The following is a 16,688-nucleotide window of genomic DNA, read 5'->3' on the forward strand; positions in this document are numbered from 1 at the left end:
ACCTCCACTAGCTTTGTTCGTAGTGATGCTTTCTAAGGCCCACTTGACTTCACATTCCAGGATGTCTGGCTCTAGGTCAGTGATCACACCATCGTGATTATCTGGGTCGTGAAGATCTTTTTTGTACAGTTCTTCTGTGCATTCTTGCCACCTCTTCTTAATATCTTCTGCTTCTGTTAGGTCCATACCATTTCTGTCCTTTATCAAGCCCATCTTTGCATGAAATGTTCCCTTGGTATCTCTAATTTTCTTGAAGAGATCTCTAGTCTTTCCCATTCTGTTGTTTTCCTCTATTTCTTTGTATTGATTGCTGAAGAAGGCTTTCTTATCTCTTCTTGCTATTCTTTGGAACTCTGCATTCAGATGCTTATATCTTTCCTTTTCTCCTTTGCTTTTCGCTTCTCTTCTTTTCACAGCTATTTGTAAGCCCTCCCCAGACAGCCATTTTGCTTTTTTGCATTTCTTTTCCATGGGGATAGTCTTGATCCCTGTCTCCTGTACAATGTCACGAACCTCATTCCATAGTTCATCAGGCACTCTATCAGATCTAGGCCCTTAAATCTATTTCTCACTTCCACTGTATAATCACAAGGGATTTGATTTAGGTCATACCTGAATGGTCTAGTGGTTTTCCCTACTTTCTTCAATTTAAGTCTGAATTTGGCAATAAGGAGTTCATGATCTGAGCCACAGTCAGCTCCTGGTCTTGTTTTTGTTTACTATATAGAGCTTCTCCATCTTTGGCTACAAAGAACATAATCAATCTGATTTCAGTGTTGACCGTCTGGTGATGTCCATGTGTAGAGTCTTCTCTTGTGTTGTTGGAAGAGGGTATTTGCTATGACCAGTGCATTTTCTTGGCAAAACTCTATTAGTTTTTGCCCTGCTTCATTCCGTATTCCAAGGCCAAATTTGCCTGTTACTCTAGGTGTTTCTTGACTTCCTACTTTTGCATTTCAGTCCCCTATAATGAAAAGGACATCTTTTTGGGGTGTTAGTTCTAAGAGGTCTTGTAGGTCTTCATAGATCTGTTCAACTTCAGCTTCTTCAGCGTTACTGATTGGGGCATAGACTTGGATGACTGTGATATTGAATGGTTTGCCTTGGAAACGAACAGAGATCATTCTGTCATTTTTAAGATTGCATCCAAGTACTGCATTTTGGACTCTTTTGTTGACCATGATGGCTACTCCATTTCTTCTGAGGGATTCCTGCCCGCAGTAGTAGATATAATGGTCATCTTAGTTAAATAGAAAGCACCACTACGAACAAAGCTAGTGGAGGTGATGGAATTCCAGTTCAGCTATTTCAAATCCTGAAAGATGATGCTGTAAAAGTGTTGCACTCAATATGCCAGCAAATTTGGAAAACTCAGCAGTGGCCACAGAATTGGAAAAGGTCAGTTTTCATTCCAATCCCTAAGAAAGGCAATGCCAAAGAATGCTCAAACTACCGCACAATTGCACTCATCTCACACGCTAGTAAAGTAATGCTCAAAATTCTCCAAGCCAGGCTTCAGCAATATGTGAACCGTGAACTTCCTGATGTTCAAGCTGGTTTTAGAAAAGGCAGAGGAACCAGAGATCAAATTGCCAACATCCGCTGGATCATGGAAAAAGCAAGAGAGTTCCAGAAAAACATCTTTTTCTGCTTTATTGACTATGCCAAAACCTTTGACTGTGTGGATCACAATAAACTGTGGAAATTCTGAAAGAGATGAGAATACCAGACCACCTGACCTGCCTCTTGAGAAATTTGTATGCAGGTCAGGAAGCAACAGTTAGAACTGGACATGGAACAAGAGACTGGTTCCAAACAGGAAAAGGAGTACGTCAAGGCTGTATATTGTCACCCTGCTTATTTAACTTTTATGCAGAGTACATCATGAGAAACGCTGGACTGGAAGAAACACAAACTGGAATCAAGATTGTGGGGGGAAATATCAATAACCCCAGATATGCAGATGACACCACCCTTATGGCAGAAAGTGAAGAGGAACTCAAAAGCCTCTTGATGAAAGTGAAAGTGGAGGGTGAAAAAGTTGGCTTAAAGCTCAACATTCAGAAAACAAAGATCATGGCATCTGGTCCCATCACTTCATGGGAAATAGATGGGGAAACAGTGGAAATAGTGTCAGACTTTATTTTTCTGGGCTCCACAATCACTGCAGATGGTGACTGCAGCCATGAAATTAAAAGACGCTTACTCCTTGGAAGAAAAGTTATGACCAACCTAGATAGCATATTCAAAAGCAGAGACATTACTTTGCCAAGAAAGGTCCGTCTAGTTAAGGCTATGGTTTTCCAAGTGGTCATGTATGGATGTGAGGGTTGGACTGTGAAGAAGGCTGAGTGCCGAAGAATTGATGCTTTTGAACTGTGGTGTTGGAGAAGACTCTTGAGAGTCCCTTGGACTGCAAGGAAATCCAACCATCCATTCTAAAGGAGATCAGCCCTGGGTGTGCTTTGGAAGGAATGATGCTAAAGCTGAAACTCCAGTACTTTGGCCACCTCATGCGAAGAGTTGACTCATTGGAAAAGACTCTGATGCTGGGAGGGATTGGGGGCAGGAGGAGAAGAGAGGATGAGATGGCTGGATGGCATCACTGACTCGATGGACGTGAGTCTGGGTGACTCTGGGAGTTTGTGATGGACAGGGAGGCCTGGCGTGCTGCGATTCATGGGGTGGCAAAGAGTTGGACATGACTGAGTGACTGAACTGAACTGAATGTTCAGAGCGGCAATTGTGGCTTGTTAGTGCCTAGCTGTCACACTGTTACCAGTTTTTCACAAAGAGCAACCCCCTTTCCCTGCTCCCTGGCACCTCCATCTCCTTGAAAACTACACTTCCCTTTGTAGCAAGCACCATGTGGATTTTCAAGCCTAACTCAGGGCTTTGCGTTTTCCCAAGTGGATTCCAACCTGCTGACCTTGGCCTATCCCTCGGCTTCATTAGACCCTCCATGGAGAAGGCAATGGCACCCCACTCCAGTACTCTTGCCTGGAAAATCCCATGGACGGAGGAGCCTGGTAGGCTGCAGTCCATGGGGTTGCTAAGAGTCGGGCACGACAGAGCGACTTCACTTTCACTTTTCACTTTCATGCATTGGAGAAAGAAATGCAACCCACTCCAGTGTTCTTGCCTGGAGAATCCTAGGGACGGGGGAGCCTGGTGGGCTGCCCTCTATGGGGTCGCACAGAGTTGGACACAACTGAAGCAACTTAGCAGCAGCAGGCCGCATATTCAGTTTATATGAATATGTTGGAAGCAATTCCTTCCAACTTCATGTCACCTGTCGGTTTAACGCGCCTAAGGCCATTTCAGCCAGTAAAAGTGTTGACCGTGGAATGCCTCCAGACTCTTCCTTTGCGCTCCACCACAGTTCATTTACCAGCAGGATTTGAGTTTGGAGTTTTCCAGGTAAATGTATTTAGCTGTCTCTGGTTCCCACGTTTTCTTCTTAAGAGTAAGGATATTATGACAGACTGGGCGAACAGCCTGAGTGTGTTTACGAATCTGGTATCCTCTCCAAGGACACACTCACCGAGGTCCCCGCAGGTGGGGGGTACTGATAAACACAGATGATTCCAGAAGCAGTCATGGTGTGGAGGGCAGGTGTGTCCAAACAGAACAGAAACGTGCTGGGGGTGATGGGCACGCCAAGCACCACAGGAGAGAACTGGGCTGGAAATGGTTTCTTTGGGGCCGAAAGGAGCACAAAGTAAACCAAGGAAGATGCAGCCTTTGGCCAGGAAGGGAGACAGTGTTCAGCCTGGCATTCTTCCTTTTCTTTGAGATGCTGCATGACTTATCAAGGCCTCTTTCTACCACTTGGTGATACGACTGGCTGGCCGGTTTCTGGGGAGCCCAGTATTTTGAAATCTTACCATCCAGGGCCGTAAATGCTCTGCTGAGATTATTTCTTATTCAGGACTCATCTATGGGGCAGGAAAGTCTCGTATTTAAAATGTTTTTTAAACCATCATCTAATATTAACACAGCAGCTCTAAATATTCAGTGTTATTTGGTCTTAATTCTGTTATAGATGGGAAAATCACCTAATAACATTCCACTCAAAATTTTCAGGCACTTTATTAATTGTGATATTTACACAATTAATATTTACAAGACATTAAAAATGGTTTTGGGCAATTGTGACTCACAAGAACTCAATAAAGCATTAATTTTTCTCATTTGCCCTACCTTTTCCAAAAGAAACAGATCTCAGTGTTAACAGATATGTGTTTGCCTGTGTTCGTAGCAGCTTTATTCACACTTGCCAAAAACTAGAAGCACTACAGGTGTCCATCAACAGATGAACAGATTTTTTTAAATGTGGCTCACATACACAATAAAATATTACTCAGCCTGAAAAAAAAAAGGAAATTATGACACAGGCTACCATATGGGTGAAACCTGACATTATGCTCAGTGAAATAAATCAAACACAAAAGGACAAAGACTGTAAGATTCCACTTCCTTGGGGTCCCCAGATTAGTCACATTCACGGAGATAGAAGGATGGCTTCCACGATCTTGGGCCGGGGGACGGGGCATAACTAATGGGCAGAGGGTCTCAGCTTGGGAGGATGAAAAGCTTCTGGAGCTGGTGCTGGGGATGGTCTCACAGTGATGTGAGTGTGCTTCAAAGTGCACACACAAAATAGCTAATACGGTGAATTTTATGTCATGTATATTTTACTGTAATTTTTTAAGATGTCTTTTCTCAACACAAGAGACAATGGATTGTCTTCACACAAGACACTGCTGGTGACCATAAGCACTAAGAAGAGTTCTGGGCTCAGACATACCTCAAACACTACGAACGTCTCCAAACCAGTTTATTAGTGCTATAATGCCCCCAAATAACTCCCTAAGCCCGTAGATTAACTGTAAACATGACGCAAACACAAGTCTGAGCCTGGAGCCTTCCTGCCCCACAGAGAACACTCCTTTTCAAGTGCGGTCAGGTCATCCAGAGAAGAAGCCCATGTTCAGACACAGGAGGGACTTTTCCTCACCTCAGAAGTGCTCACCGTGGTCTCTGCCGCCTGTGTCAGGAGAACATTGAAAACAGAGCTACTCTCGGGATAGAGATGAAAGGCAGAGGAAATGCCCGTGGCCAGGTCGTGAGAGCTCACGCACATCCCGGGCCCCCAGAGGTGGAGCACTGCAGCACTGCGTCCCTGCAGTGACGGCCTGGGCTTCACTTCTGCCCTAGACAGACACAGAAGCGCCTGTGACACTCACACAAGTCCAGAAACATGTAGGGGAAGAGTTTGCTCCTGACAGTCAGCACAGCTTTTACTCACAAAAAGCATTTTGATGGGCTTTTTGTTCTCAAGCATCATGACTACCTTTGCATTTCTGAAAACGTACACAAAGCTCCCAGAACAGCAAAGAGAGCCATCATCTTTACAAGAAGCAGAAAATGGACACCTCTGTGGTTGTCGTCCTTTTTTGAAAAGTGATTTGTCTCTGTCTTGTCAGGACAAGAAAGTCCTTCTGTTTATTGCCTGAGGTGGTGAGGCAGAGCTGAGCTGCTGCGTGTTTGCTGCCTCAGCGCCATTCTGAGCGGCCAGGAGGCTGGGGGCGTGGGAGGTGGTGGCGTAGGGGGACCCTAGCCCTTCATGCACTCAGACCCTGGACAGCAGGGGCAGAGCCCCCGTGATCCTTCTGTCCTGACCCGCCCAAGCCTCCCATGTGCCCTGAGATGAGACCCTAAGGAACTGAACAAAATCCCAGTCTTTTGTTTGAATTGACCAGCCCTGCCTTACCCCCAGACCCTAATAAAGGGCACCCAGGTCCTGCCTCTCCTCCCCACTCTTCTTTCTGCACCTGCGTCAACCCATCCTCCCAGTTTGTCCTCCAGGACCCTCAAGTCCTCAGCTTCTCTGTCCCAACTCCCGGGTCACTGTCCAGACTGCGTGCACTGCTCCACCGGAGCTCAGAGCAGAGGGTGGACACGTGGTCCGGTTGGAAGGAGAAGAGACCTGAACGGGTAGATGTTCAGCACTTGGACTTTCATGCGCAGGAAAGCCCAGAGGCCGGTGAGGAAACGCAGCTGACCCCAGGGATGAAGAAGGAACAGTTCTAGACTCGTCCAGGCTGGCCCCACACGGCTCTCCTTGCAGGAGAGAGGACTGCTCACCTCCTCACAGCCAGGGACAGCGCCGGAGGGAGCAGGCGAGCGGTGCCCCCAGGATAGAGGCAGCAGTGGGCCCTTCAGTCAGAGAGGATGGCACTGGGGAGGGAATGGCGCTCACTTGCAGATTCTAAGACAAACAGTTCCTTGGTTCTTTCGCATTTGACCATCCCTGAAGCAGAGAGCTGTGTCCTACCACTGACGACATCTCAGCATCATGACCGAGCCTTTATTCTAGTGGAACAAAGCAGAGGGATCCCTGCCTCTCAAAACTTCACTTTACATGGCTTTGCTTTTACTAAAGACCTGCCTTCGTGACCATTTACCATCAGCTGTGCATTGGAGTCGACGGAGCTCAGCGTGTGTGCTGGGAAGGTGACTGTTTGGTGGCCATCACGTTGGACTGCGAGTTTCCAGGACGCAGTGACCGGCTCAGCCCGCGGCCTCGCCCCTAGCCTGGTGGTTGCCTTGCCGGGCTCCTGGCAGATGGGTGGCGGATCCTTCACAGGGAGCAGACAGTCCTCGCCACTTCCAGCAGAGCTCAGATTCCCTGCGACGGCGTTGCCTGCACTAGGCACTTGCCGAGTTAATGGCGTTCAAGCTGGATGGAGAGCGTCTACCCCCAACAGGCCTGTGCTCATTGAGAGAAAGGAAAGGATTAAACATGCCTCATTCTTCTCGAGGGACAAGTGCTGGCAAGAGTGCACACGGCCTGTGTGTTCTCTTCTTTGGCCAAAGGCCAGCCCAGCCTCTGGAAAGAGAGTGCTGCTTCCTGAAACCTGCACACATGATCTTTCCTGTCACCCTTGTGGGAACACTCTCTGCCTCGGGGACGTTACACGGGAATCACTTGAAAGCAGTGTCAGTTTTTTTTTCTTCTCCAGAGGGTCGGCGATGTGAAGACAATGACACATCTGCATACTCCCAGCAGCTGCAAGCCACTTACAAACACGTTCCCATGCATCAAGTGAAATGAATCTGGAACATGCAGAAAAGTAAGTCTGTCTCCGTGTGTGGGGACACGGGGCTCCTGGTCTGGGCGCCTCGGTGTGCATGCACAGGGCAGGGGCTCAGGCCAGGTGCCCAGCATCCCTTCTGCCTCTGCCCTGCTGGCCCCCAGGGGGCCGTGGAGGAACAGAAAGGAGAAAGAGGATGTAATAGGGTGTCCTGTGTCTGCCTGTTCACTCAGAACTGACCTGTGACATTTAGTCCCCAGTTGCTTCTTTCAGCAATTTTCTGAGGACTTTACTAACTATAGATGCACCTCTGGCCACTCTAGAGAACTTTCCCCAAGAACAGGAATCATGACGTGCAGACCAGTGTTTCTCAGACTGTCTGCAGTGAAAGATTGTTTTTCCCCCTCATCTCTTGGGGACCGATACTCTTGTAAGTTACAATATAAATGTCACAGCATTGATGATAAGTTGCTGGAAAAGTTTCCAAGTACCAGTAATAAGAGCCACTTGGGGGCGGCAGCTGTGTACTGTATTAGACTATTTCATACCCGGGCCACCTGGATTCATCTTCAAAACCATCCCACGGGGATTTCCCTGGTGACACAGAGAATCCGCCTCCCAGTGCAGGGGACACGGGTTCAATCCCTCGTCTGGGAAGGCTCCACATGCCATGGGACAGCAAGCCTGTGCACCGCAACTACTGAGCCCATGCTGCAACTAAGATGCAAGGCAGCCAAATAAATAAATTAATTAAGGGAAAAAATCTGACCTCTTAAAGAAAACTACAGACTACGTAGATGCTCTCTATTTCGTGCTATTTTGGGCAAGCGAACCTTAATGAATGGGGAGACAATAAGGGTCAGGTCTATGATTTGAGCTTAGACATCCTCTCAGTTATCTGAAGAACATACTTAGCTCTTGTCTGATCATCGCTGCTGAGGGCAGGGACTCTGTCAGCAGGAGTTATAGGGGGGAGGGGGGCTTGCCCACCCACCTGTGCTCATTCCCATCACAGGTGTAGGTGTGGGGTGTGGAGGGGGAGCCGTCCACCCCAAGGAGTCAGGGGAGGAAAACAAGAATGACACGTTAGGCAAAAGTAAAATTAAAATGAGAAGGTGATGAAGAAGAAAATGTAACCGGTAGAAGTCAAGAAGGAAACAAGTAGAAAGCAGTTGAAACAGGTGATCAGTGAAAAAAGTCCGGTTAATCAAGAGCCAGGCTGCGGTGGAGCCGAGCCTCAGACACGGCTGTCCCCATTACGCACCCCAGGGCAGAGGCTGCATCAGGAGCCATCTCAGGGGGCCCAGGGCGGCCAGTGCTCTTCTGGCCCCTCTCGCTCTGTGCCCTGGACGCTCGGTCTCAGAGGACCCCAGGCTCCCAGCGGATGAGGAAGCCCCCCACCTCCTGCCCTTACACAAGATGGCTCAGATGTCCTTCTGACAAATGTCCAAGGTCAGCTGGGGCACCTAGTAGGTTTTATTTAATGCACTGACACACCGAGCTGGTATCCAGCCTTGATGGGATCTGAACTCATTCCTCCCTTGTGGAAGGCTGGCCTCCTCACCTCTCCACAGGTGCAGTCCTGGCACCTTTCACTGCGTCCTTCCTGCCCCCCAGCCTGACCCTGCAGGGCTTCCAGCAGCGGGAACCACCCCCTTCTAGAGGACTCCAGGCACCTGTGATGGATTGAAGCAAAAGCCATTCTCTTTCCTTGGTGGCTCAGACAGTAAAGAATCTGCCTACAATGCAGAAGACACAGGAGACCAGGTTCAATTCCTGGGTTAGGAAGATCCCCTGGAGGATGGCATGGCAACCCACTCCAGTAGTCTTTTTTTTTTTTTAATGGAAGAATAATTGCTTTATAGAATTTTGTTGTTTTCTGTCAAACCTCAACATGAATCAGCCATAAGTATACATATATCCGCTCCTTTTTGAACCTCCCTCCCCATATCCCTTCCCATCCCACCTCTCTAGGTTGATACAGAGTCCCTGTTTGAGTTTCCTGAGTAATAACAGCAAATTCCTGTCGGCTATCTGTTTTACGGTTCCAAGTAGAAAAAGGAGTATGTCAAGGCTGTATATTGTCACCCTGCCTATATAACTTATATGCAGAGTACACCATGAGAAACGCTGGGCTGGAAGAAGCACAAGCTAGAACCAAGATTGCCAGGAGAAATATCAGTAACCTCAGATATACCGATGACACCACCCTTATGGCAGAAAGTGAAGAAGAACTAAAGAGCCTCTTGATTAAGGTGAAAAAGGAAAGTGAAAAAGTTAGCTTAAAGCTCAACATTCAGAAAACTAAGATCATGGCATCTGGCCCCATCACTTCATGGCAAATAGATGGGGAAACAGTGGCTGACTTTATTTTTCTGGGCTCCAAAATCACTGCAGATGGTGATTGCAGCCATGAAATTAAAAGACGCTTACTCCTTGGAAGGAAAGTTATGACTAACCTAGATAGCATATTAAAAAGCAGAGACATTACTTTGCCAACAAAGGTCTGTCTAGTCAAGGCTATGGTTTTTCCTGTGGTCATGTATGGATGTGAGAGTTGGACTATAAAGAAAGCTGAGCACTGAAGAACTGATGCTTTTGAACTGTGGTGTTGGAGAAGACTCTTGAGAGTCCTTTGGACTGCAAGGAGATCCAACCAGTCCATTCTAAAGGACATCAGCCCTGGGTGTGCTTTGGAAGGAATGATGCTGAAGCTGAAACTCCAGTACTTTGGCCACCTCATGGGAAGAGTTGACTCATTGGAAAAGACTCTGATGCTGGGAGGGATTGGGGGCAGGAGGAGAAGAGAGGATGAGATGGCTGGATGGCATCACTGACTCGATGGACGTGAGTCTGGGTGAACTCCAGGAGTTGGTGATAGACAGGGAGGCCTATGGTTCGTGAGTTGGTGATAGACAGGGAGGCCTATGGTTCATGGGGTCGAGAAGGAAATGGCAACCCACTCCAGTGTTCTTGCCTGGAGAATCCCAGGGATGGGGGAGCCTGGTGGGCTGCCATCTACGGGGTCGCAGAGTCGGACATGACTGAAGCAACTTAGCAGCAGCAGCAGCAGCAATAATGAGCGATGTTGAGCATCTTTTCATGTGTTTGTTAGCCATCTGTATGTCTTCTTTGGAGAGATGTCTGTTTAGGTCTTTTTCCCACTTTTTAATTAGGTTGTTTGTTTTTCTGGTATTGAGTTGTATGAACTGCTTGTATATTTTGGAAATTAATCCTTTGTCAGTTGTTTCATTTGCTATTAGTTTCTCCCATTCCGAGGGTTGTCTTTTCACCTTGCTTATAGTTTCCTTTGCTGTGCAAAAGCTTTTAAGTTTAATCAGGTCTCACTCTACTTTTGTTTTTATTTCTATTACTCTAGGAGGTAGGTCATAGAGGATCTTGCTTTGATTTATGTCATCAAGTGTTCTGCCTATGTTTTCCTCTAAGAGTTTTATAGTTTCTGGTCTTACATTTAGGCCTTTAATCCTTTTTGAGTTTATCTTTGTGTATGGTGTTAGAGGTATTCTCATTTCATTCTTTTACATGTAGCTGTCCAGTTTTCCCAGCACCATTTACTGAAGAGGCTGTCTTTGCCCCTTTGTATGTTCTCTCCTCCTTTGTCAAAAATAAGGCACCCATAGGTGCATGGGTTTATCTCTGGACCCTCTATCTTGTTCCACTGGTGTATATTTCTGTTTTTGTGCCAGTACCATACTGTCTTGGTGACTGTACGTTGTAGTATAATCTGAAGTCAGGAAGCTTGATTCCTCCAGCTCCACTCTTCTTTCTCAAGACTGCTTTGGCTATTCAGGGTCTTTTGTGCTTTCATATGAATTGTGAAATTTTTTGTTGTAGTTCTGTGAAAAATGCCATTGGTAATTTGATAGGGATCACATTGAATCTGTAGATTGCATTTGGAAATATAGTCATTTTACTCCTTGGAAGGAAAGTTATGACTAACCTAGATAGCATATTCAAAAGCAGAGACATTACTTTGCCAACAAAGGTTTGTCTAGTCAAGGCTATGGTTTTTCCAGTGGTCATGTATGGATGTGAGAGTTGGACTGTGAAGAAGGCTGAGCACCGAAGAATTGATGCTTTTGAACTGTGGTGTTGGAGAAGACTCTTGAGAGTCCCTTGGACTGCAAGGAGATCCAACCAGTCCATTCTGAAGGAGATCAGCCCTGGGATTTCTTTGGAAGGAATGATGCTGAAGCTGAATGCTATGCTACGCTAAGTCACTTCAGTCGTGTCCAACTCTGTGCGACCCCGTAGACGGCAGCCCACCAGGCTCCCCCATCCCTGGGATTCTCCAGGCAAGAACACTGGAGTGGGTTGCCATTTCCTTCTCCAATGCATGAAAGTTAAAGTGAAGTCGCTCAGTCGTGTCCGACTCTTCGAGACCCCATGGATTTCAGCCTAGCAGGCTCCTCCGTCCATGGGATTTTCCAAGCAAGTACTGGAGTGGGGTGCCATTGCCTTCTCTGGCTGAAGCTGAAACTCCAATACTTCGGCCACCTCATGCGAAGAGTTGACTCATTGGAAAAGACTCTGATGCTGGGAGGGATTGAGGGCAGGAGGAGAAGGGGATGACAGAGGATGAGATGGCTGGATGGCATCACTGACTCGATGGACATGAGTCTGGGTGAACTCTGGGAGTTGGTGATGGACAGGGAGGCCTGGAGTGCTGGGATTCAAGGGGTTGCAAAGAGTCGGACACGACTGAGCGACTGAACTGAACTAAACTCATAATATTGATTCTTCCTACCCAGAAACATGGAATATCTCTCCATCTGTTTATGTCACCTTTGATTTCTGTCATCAGTGTCTTATAATTTTCTGTGTACAGTTCTTTTGTCTCCTTAGGTAAGTTTATTCCTAGATATTTAATTCTTTTTGTTGCAATGGTAAATGGGATTGATTCCTTAATTTCTCTTTCTGATTTTTCATTGTTAGTATATAGAAATGCAAGTGATTTTTGTGTATTGACTTTGTATCCTGCAACTTTGCAAAATTCACTGGTTAGCTCTAGTAATTTTCTAATACTATCTTTGGGGATTTCTATGTACAATATCATGTCATCTGCAAACAGTGAAAGCTTTACTTCTTTTCTGATCTGAATTCCTTTTATTTCTTTTTCTTCTCTGATTGCTGTAGCTAGGACTTCCAGAACTATGTTGAATAATAGTGGTAAGAGTAGACACCCTTGTCTTGCTCCTAATCTTAGAGAGAATGCTTTTAGTTTCTCATAATTGAGAATAATGTTTGCTATAGGTTTATCATATATGGCCTTTACTATGTTGAGGTAGGTTCCTTCTATGCCCATTTTTAGAAGAGTTTTAATCATAGATGGGTGCTGAATTTTGTCAAAGGCTTTTTCTGCATCTATTAAGATTATCATATGGCTTTTATCTTTCAATTTGTTAATATGGTATATCACATTGACTGATTTGCATATATTGAAGAATCCTTGCATTCATGGAATAAAACCAACTTGATCATGGTATATGAGCTTTTTGATGTGTTGCTGAATTCTGTTTGCTAAAATTTTGTTGAGGATTTTTGCATCTATGTTCCTCAGTGATACTGGCCTGTAGTTTTCCTTTTTTGTGTTGTCTTTGTCTGGTTTTGATATCAGGGTGATGGTGGCCTCATAGAATGAGTTTGGAAGTGTTTCTTCCTCTGTAATTTTTTGACAGAGTTTTAGGATAGGCATTAGCTCTTCTCTAAATGTTTGATAGAATTCTCCTGTGAAGCCATCTGGTCCTGGGCTTTTGTTTTTTGGGAGATTTTTGATCATAGCTTCTATTTCAGTGCTTGTAATTGGGTTGTTCATAATTTCTATTTCTTCCTGATTCCATCTTGGAAGATTGAACTTTTCTAAGAATCTGTCTATTTCTTCCAGGTTATCCATTTTATTGCCATTTAGTTGTTCATAATAGTCTCTTATAATCCTTTGTATTTCTGCATTGTCTGTTGTAACCTCTCCTTTTTCATTTCTAGTTTTGTTGATTAGAAAAAAAAAATTAGTAGAAGGAAAGAAATAATAAAGATCCGAGCAGAAATAAATGAAAGAGAAATGAAAGAAACAATAATAAAGATCAATAAAAGCTGGTTCTTTGAGAAGATAAACAAAATTGACAAGCCTTTAGCCAGACTCATCAAGATAAAAATAGAGAAGAATCAAATCACTCAATATTCTTGCCTGGAGAACCCCATAAACAGAGGAGCCTGGCAGGCTACAGTCCTTAGGGTTTCAAAGAGTTGGACACAACTGAAGTGACTTAGTACACATGTACTGTCTTTGTTGTTCAGTTACTAAGTCATGTCCAACTCTTTGCTACCCCATGTACTGTAGCACACCAAGCTTGCCTGTCCTTCATTATCTCCCAGAGTTTGCTCAAACTCATGTCCATTGAGTCCATGATGCCATCCAACCATCTCATCCTCTGTCATCCCCCTCTCCTCCTGCCCTCAATCTTTCCCAGCATCAGGGTCTTTTCCAATGAGTCAGCTCTTCCCATCACGTGGCCAAAGTATTGGAGTGTTTCAGCTTCAGCATCAGTTCTTCTAATGAATATTCAGGACTGATTTCCTTTAGGATAGACTGGTGTGATCTTCATGCAGTCCAAGTAACTCTCAAGAGTCTTCTCCAACACCACAGTTCAAAAGCATCAGTTCTTCAGTGCTCAGCTTTCTGTATAGTCCAACTCTCACATCCATACATGACTACTGGAAAAACCATAGCTTTGACTAGACAGACCTTTGTTGGCAAAGTAATGTCTCTGCTTTTTAATATGCTGTCTAGGTTTGTCATAGCTTTCCTTCCAAGGAGCAAGCATCTTTTCATTTCACAGCACTGTCTTAGTTTCCCCAGTTCTCAAATAGACAAAATAACATAACATCTCCCCAGGCAATGACAGAGGATAAAGCTTCTGCAGACAGTGAGAGATGGAAGTGCGTGAGGACCCCAGAAACACCAGCCCAGCATCACAACCCGCGGCCTGACCCTTCCCTGGTGTTACAGGACTTTCCTCATTCATAAACGACAAAGTTCTCCTCATCAGCCTCACAAGTCTTGAGGTGTTACACAAAAAGTACTATGAATAGATTCATAGTCCAAAGTGTTAGCTGCTGAGTTGTTTACCAGCAGTGGTAAAGGTCGCTTCCCTGCAACTCGGCTTCTTTCTCCAGAACACGAGGAAGTGCCCCTGCCCTCACACCTGTGTTGTGAGGCTCAGGTCTGATCAAGCAGCTTGAAAACTAAAAGTTAAAAACCACCGAGCAGCTGTGGGCAGTTGCATTGTTATTGTCGGAGGGAAGATCATTTTCAACCCAAACGGTCTTTATTTCTGAAAAGCATGAAACGCCAGGAAGAGGCCTGTGCTCTGGGGTGATAACCCAGCAAGCAGGGCCTCCCACATGCTTGTTTTATCAGCTGTGTTCTACTTGCTTTAGAAATCACACTCTTCAATTTGAGGAGATGGAATTCAGCCACCGGGATCACCTCCCTGTTAACTTCTCTGTTCACGTTTCTTTTAGGGTCATACAGTAAGTGTGAGGGCTTTTTCCACTTTTTTATTGTGGTAAAATACACATAACATAAAATGTACCATTGTAAACATTTCTAAGTATGCAGTTAAATGGTTTTAATACATTCAAAATGTTGTGCAATTACCACCACCATCTGTCCCCAGAATTCTGTCCATCTTGCAAAACTGAAGCTCTGCCCCCCATTTAAGCACCAGCTCCCCACCTCCCTCCCTGCCCTCACCCATCCTACCTTCTGTCTCCTTGAATCTGACTAATCTAGGGGCCTCCTTTACGAGGAATCACTCAGTATTTGTCTTTTTGTGACCGGCTTATTTCACTTAGGGTAATGTTCTCAAAATTCATCCACGTGCAGCCTGCATCAGAATTTCCTCCCTTTTGAATTCTGAGTTATGCTCCACTATATGCATGGACCACATTTTGAATTATGAATTATGTTCCACTGTATGCATGGACTGCATTTTGCTAATCCATTCATCTGTCTGTGGACACTGGCTTCCCTCTGCCTTAAAGCCACTGTGACTAACACTGCTGTGAACACCAGTGGACAAACATCTCTTTGAGACCTTGCTTTCAATTTTTTTGGTAATTCCCAAAAGTGGGATTGCTGAATTGTATGGTAAGTCTATTTTTTTTTTAATTTTTTTAAGAACTTCCATACTGTTTTCCATGGCTTCCCCGGTTCTTTCAGTGGTAAAGAATCCACCTGCCAATGCAGGAGACACGGCTTCAATCCCTGCTTCGGGAAGATCCCCTGGAGGAGGACGTGGCCAACCGCTCCAGTATTCTTACCTGGAGAATCCCATGGACAGAGGAGCCTGGAGGGCTACAGTCCATGAGGTCACAGAGTCAGACATGACTTAGCGACAAAACAACAACAGCAAGTCAGAATAGGCTGCAAATTGCTCCAGTGGGCAGGATAGGGCCCAGAGCTCAGCACTAGAAATTCTTTGAGTGGAGAAAGTGGGGATCATCACACCTCTTCCAGCACTCATCCACGGCCTTGAATGAGCAGATGTTTTATAAAAATAGTAATTAAATTAATTTTCAAAAGTACAGTAGAAGATATGTATACCTCACGAGTAACTAAAATACCACGCATCACCTATTAGTATAAGTATGTAATGAATTTTAAACTAAAAGGAAAAAACCAAGTAACAACTTTTTATGAACCTTAAATCTGGCTATTTAAAGAAAAGTGAAAATGAAGTAAGTCGCTCAGTCGTGTCCGACTCTTTGGGACCCCATGGACTGACTGTAGCCTATCAGGCTCCTCCATCATGGGATTTTCCAGGCAAGAGTGCTGGAGTGGATTGCCATTTCCTTCTCCAGGTGATCTTCCCGACCCAGGAATTGAACCCCGGGTCTCCCGCATTGCGGACAGACCCTTTATCGTCTGAGCCACACCATTAAATTCTACTGAACACGATTATGGCAGGGTCACTGTGTTTACTCTGGGCCATCGTGTCCAGGAAGGGCATCTATATTGAACGAATATTTGAATATTTGTTGAACTTCTCTTTGTATACAAAGCGCAGATGCACCCAGGTTCAACAGGCCCTGAAGGTTAGTTCCGTCTTTGACCGCCAGAGGGCAGCAGAGGCGAGCGCATCTTCGCGGTCTCCGGGAAAGACCAGAGAGGGCGATGCCTTCGCGGGACCACGAGCTGGGGTCTCCGGGCTGTCTTCACTGCATGCTTTTTTCAGATACACATATTAATAGCATGTGGAAATGGGGTCTATCGTTTGAGGATTCAGCTCTAAGCAGGTTAGCATATGCGTATGTATATGTATATATATGTATTTTCCCCTGAAATTATCCTAAGCACAATCTCTCTTGAAACCAAATGGGCAGTCTTCACATCTAAAACCGAAACCATATGATTAACATCTTAGTTGTCTACCTAGAGAGTATACGTGCAAAGAAACCACTGTTTCCTAATTTTGGTAGTCTTTACACAATGTCCCTGAAACTTTTCATTGTAATAAAACCTACATAATATAAAATTTACCATTTTAGCCACTTTAATCATTCAGT

This window comes from Bos grunniens, chromosome 12 (assembly GCF_055505025.1).
Source record: "Bos grunniens cultivar Pamir isolate PY7600 chromosome 12, Bosgru_T2T1.0, whole genome shotgun sequence".
NCBI lineage: Eukaryota > Metazoa > Chordata > Mammalia > Artiodactyla > Bovidae > Bos > Bos grunniens.